This window comes from Camelus bactrianus, chromosome 21 (genome assembly GCF_048773025.1).
Source record: "Camelus bactrianus isolate YW-2024 breed Bactrian camel chromosome 21, ASM4877302v1, whole genome shotgun sequence".
NCBI lineage: Eukaryota > Metazoa > Chordata > Mammalia > Artiodactyla > Camelidae > Camelus > Camelus bactrianus.
Genome location: NC_133559.1, coordinates 9,386,258 through 9,391,564, shown reverse-complemented (window position 1 = coordinate 9,391,564; position 5,307 = coordinate 9,386,258).

Below are 5,307 nucleotides of genomic sequence, written 5' to 3'. Positions count from 1 at the left end.
AAAGACCAAATATCAGAACAACAACAAAAAGTGCTCCTAGTGCCTTATCACTTAGGAAGCAACGAGGGTTTTAGGAGTGCTGTGCCGGGAACTCAGGGCAGGGACCAAAATATACTTTTTCTGTTACCTCAAAATTACCAACCATTATTGGTCCCACAAGCTCCTCATGGCCAGTCCTCCAGGCAAGGCTCCTTGTCCTGCCCAGAGTCCCTGCAGGCCTAGCACCCTCTCTACTAGACAGATGGGTCCCTTCTTGCCTTCCCCTCTCACATCCAGTCCTTTGCCAAGGGATTCTGCCGCAGCCGTGTCTCCCTATCCTGCCCTCTCTTCCCTCCATCGCTGCCCTGACTTAGCCCCTCATCTCCTGCCTGGATTCTTACCATGTCCCCTGTCTGACCCTCCACCTCCAGTGTCTCCTGATAGGCCGTGCTGCCCTGATTAGTCCCCTTAACCATCCTTTGAGCCTGCCTCACCCATGCTCAAAGAGCTTCGCTGATTTCCAGTTAGCCACAGAACTTATTTCAGATGTACCAGCCTGGCTTTTAGCATCATCTGCAGCCTCGCTACTTGGCGTGTGATCCTCAGACAGCACCACCCAGGAGCTTGTCAGAAAGGCAGACTCTCAGGGCCTCCAGACCCACTGAGTCAGAATCTGCTATTTAACAAGGTTGCCAAGTGAGTTGTGTGCACATTCAAGTTTAAGAAGTGCTGCTCCATGGTCTGATTTCTTCTGTTTAAATATATATAATCATATATATAATACCGTCATAAGTATTATGTATATATACTTGTGGCATGCATATTTATAGCATCAAGTCATGCAAGCACCGAACCGTTTCAGTCTCCTGCGGGCCCCAATTCATCTCCCCAGAGTCAACCACTTCTATTATTTCTAATTTTAGTTTTTCTGTGGTTATTCTTAGTCTCTAGGTAGTGCTTCTAAGGGTATTTCTGGAGTTTTCAAACTCAGACATCACCTAGCGACTTCCTGCTACTCTGGGGGGGATTTAACTCCCTGATGCCCCCTGCCCCCTTCAGCCCACTCCCAGTGGTTGGAATTGATCCTTGTGCTGCTGGCTTTTCTCATGTGCTGGTGACCCTTGGGTTTACTCTTATGTTTGAAAAAGAGCCAGGAAGCTTTGTGGGAAACTGGACTCCACCTTAGGGTGGGAGCAGAGGGCAGGCTTTTATGCTGGGGAATTCCTAAATGTCAGAATAAGGCAGCTTTCCTGATGCCCCAGTACCCTCAGAAGCTGTGGAATTCTCTCCAGACCATGCGTTCAGGGTAACTGGGTTTTATTTTTGGTTTAGAAGAGACTTCCTTTGTTGATAACTGAGAAGGAAGTGCCTGACTCCTGGACGTTCCCGCCTTGGCTGGGCAGAGGGTTGGAGGTTGACTATTTCATGTTCAGACCTGCTGGTAGGTTCCTTGTTTCAGCCCCATTCTCACCCTGCCCTCCTTCCTACCTGGCCCTCTGAGCCCAGAGGCCCTGCTGTTCCTCTGTACAGATGGCGCCATCCTCTGCTGTCCCCCTGGGTGTGTGTTCTAGGTCAGTGGTTCTCAAACGTGGCTGCACACTGGTCTCACCTGAGTCATTAACAAAGTCCTGTCCTCTGGGTGCTACCCCAGGGATTCTGATGTAATTAGTCCAGGGTTGGCTCTAGGCAGCCCTCTTCCTTCTCTCTGAGATTCCAGGCATCTCTGGTCTCCTGATTAGTTGCCTCCTTGTCTCTCTTTGATGTGATTGATAGAGAAACTTAAACTAAATAAATCTACTATAGCTTTAAGGTTCTGGGGAAGAAGAGGACACACATGCATTTGCCTGGTTCGTGAACATTTTGAACAAGAAATCCAGAACCTAATTTCAATCTACATGTCCAACTTCATCTCCAACCGCTCCTTCTTTGCTCTCTATAATTTAGCAAATACAAACAAACTCCTAAGCCGTTCCCTTTCACCCATCTACATGTTGCTTTTTCCCACATCTGTAGCATCACTCTTGCAGCTCCCCTGGTAACTTCTAAGCCCAGAGCCGAGCTGTGTCTCGGCCTCCACATCTCCCGACCTTCCCTCTGCTCTGAAACGTCTCCGACAGTGTCAAGCTCCACATTCTCACACAGCAGCCTTCAGAGGCAAGAGCCCGTGGGCGGCACGGGGCAAGGGCTTCTCCTCCCCCACCTTCCGCTTGTCAGGACGGAAGCCATTCGCAGAAGCTCCCAGGGAACTTTTCTGACATATCATTGTCCAGACTAGGGTCACTGGGCTGACACAAGATCAGGGGAGTATCCCCACCTACACCCCTGAGCCAGGCATCTCGTCTTGACAGCAGGACAATCAGGGCTCCGCTAGTAAGAAGAGGGGGGCTCTGGGGGAGGAAACGGACGGTGTTGATCATGGCACTTTTCCTCCATTCCTTCTCTGTCTTCTTTGGGGACACTGGTTGTCTACACATGTGGTCTCCCTTGTCAGTCCTTGTTGATCTTCTTTGTTCTAATTGCTTCCCTCCTGTTTTTTTATATTATTTTCTCATCCTGTCTTTCACATCATTGATAAAGTTTCCTGTGGTATTGATTCTGTTCTTTGCATTTTTAAATTCTGCAAAAGAATTACTTTTCTCCTGTTATTTTCTAAGCCCTTCCCCGCAATCATATTCTAACATCTTAGCTCATCTTTCACTGCTGGTTTCGTCAGTCTTTTGCAAACTAATTTTTCTTTCCTTTATTTTGGAGGACCAAATATTTATCTAGGTCTCATGTTCAGTTTTTTGGGGTTTTTTTTCCTTGCTTTTTCATGTTTGATTGGAGTCTTTCTATTATTTCTGCTGTTTGCCCCAGCAAACATGTATATTTGAATTCCTTTTGAGTTTGCTTTCCGTCAGGGCACTGAAGTCTGAGCACAAGAGTTGGAGAACTAGATGTGATGGCTGTACTCTTTGTCTGGTCTCACTGCTGGTTGGAGAGGGGAGGGAGAGAGCGTGGACTTTGGGCAGTAGGAGCAGAGAATCCTGTCTGCTCCATCTGCTCCTGTTCTGTGAAAACTACATGGAAACAGTCTCCTCCGGGGCAGTGGGGTGGTGGGGGGTAGTATTCCTGCTCCACGAGGAGCGCCCTATGGGATTCCATTCCCCCCACTTCCTCCGGGCAGGCCATGTGGTGTGACATCCTCTTGGTTCATGGGTTTTCTGTCCCCCACTCCTCCTGCTCCTTTGTCATGCTGCATTTCCCATCTGGGTCCGTTGCTCCTGGAATGATGTTTCTCAAACTGGTGTGCTTGGTAGTCTCAGGGTCCTGCAAGTGCTCTGTAGAATGTTTGTATTTCATGCTTTCATTGTAACAATAATCTGACAGTTAATAATTTGGGGATTAGTACAGGCATCTTTGGATCATGCAGGTGCCCACCTTGTAACAAGGGCATTTTCAGGGCTATGTTTGCTTCTGTGATAAAGCATCTTCACAGGAGGACCAGATAATGGCACAGAGCATCATCCTGTGATGGGGACGACCTGGTTCACGGTCACGTGGAGGAGACTGGGGGGCAGGGAGAACTGGCCATGAGGTGGGGCAGAGCAGAGCAACATTAATAACATGTGCTTTTGATGTCGGCTCCACTCTGAGCACTGTGAGCGTATTAACTCAGTGACTCTGTCCCCAACTCAGTGAGGGAGGCCCTGATTCCTCCACTTTTATAGCTGAGGACACTGAGGCCCTCGGGGGTCATATCTCTGCTCAGGAGTGTAGAGCTGGGACTTGGCCTGAGGGTCTGATGCAGGCAGCTGGGCCCCAAAGCCAAATTCCTTACCAATTAAACAGTAAGACTCACATACCTTTACCCAAAAGTCAATTCAGCTAAAACAAGTTTACTAAAAGATAGTTTACAGAAGAATCCATTTTCTAAATCACTGAACAACCAATTTGTTCAGTTCGCCAACTTTATAAAATATTTACTTTTTTCTTACTTTTTTCTTATTTTATGCAGATATTTATTATCTTAGATCTGAGCAAATTTGAACAAAGACACTGAATTAATTGTAGAGGTAAGAGGTAGACTGGGCAAATTTTTTTTGCAAGCAGTTTTCTTTATATATATATATATTTTATTGAAGTACAGTCAGTTTACAATGTGTCAGTTTCTGGTGTACAGCACAATGCTTCAACCATATAGGAACATACATATATTCTTTTTCATATTCTCTTTCACCATTAAGTGACTACAAGATATTGAATCTAGTTCCCTGTGATATACAGTATAAACTTGTTGTTTATCTATTTTTATATATTAGTTAGTATCTTTCAGCTATTAATAAAACTCATAACAATTTGAATCAGATGGATTACCAGAGCCTGTGAGAACCTTGGGGAGCAAAAACCCCAGCGATCTGGTTTCAGCTTGGCCCCCTAGCCTGTATCCCCTCCTCTGCCTGTCAGTCTCCTCATCTCTCTGCCCCCTAACCTTCCCCTCCCAGGCTGTGTTGTGAACCGACTTCCCTTTCTGTCTCCAGCAGGGAGCTGGGTAGAGAAACATGGACACTGCTTAAGGTGATCTTAGGAAGAAATAACAAAAACCTGTCAACTAAAACCTCAGAACTCTTCAAAAACTGTTAAACCATTCTATCCAATATGAATTGCTTTGAGTTTTATACATAGTTAAAAGAAAGGAGTTTCTGGTAAATGGATAGATTTGATCATTTTGATGACTTGCTCATTCACTGAATTGGCATCTGGCAACCTGGCCCCCCTCTGCCCTCAGCACCTCTCAAACAGGCATGTCACGTTCAAAAGTTCCTGCTCTGTAGCCGTCAGGGGCACATCTGACTTGCAGGCAGAGGTATGGGATTCTATCTTTGTGGCACCGACTTGTAAAATTCACTAGTAGTTAAGTGGTAAATACCCGCTACACGGGGAGATATCCAATGAAGACCTTTTTTATTGTATGATTCCAGTAATACATAGATAGATATTTATTCAATGGGGATTTCAATAGTGCTGCAATGTTAATTTTTTTCAGGTATATGAAACAGTTTTAGAGATGTATCAATTATCACCTGGTTGAGTTTTGGTTAAGATGAGGTTGACTATTCTGAACTAGTAAACAAAAACTTTAATTACATGCTGTACAAAAAAAGTGTATCTGAAGTAGCATTCTCTGTATTCAACTTAAAAAATAATAACTTAAAAACAGGACTTGATGTGAACCTGCAGGTTTTTCCTCTTAATATTGACATTAATGTTTTAGTTTCAGCAAAACAAAACCACTCATCACATTACATTAAAGTTGTATGTTTGAATATTAATTTGAATAATCATTGC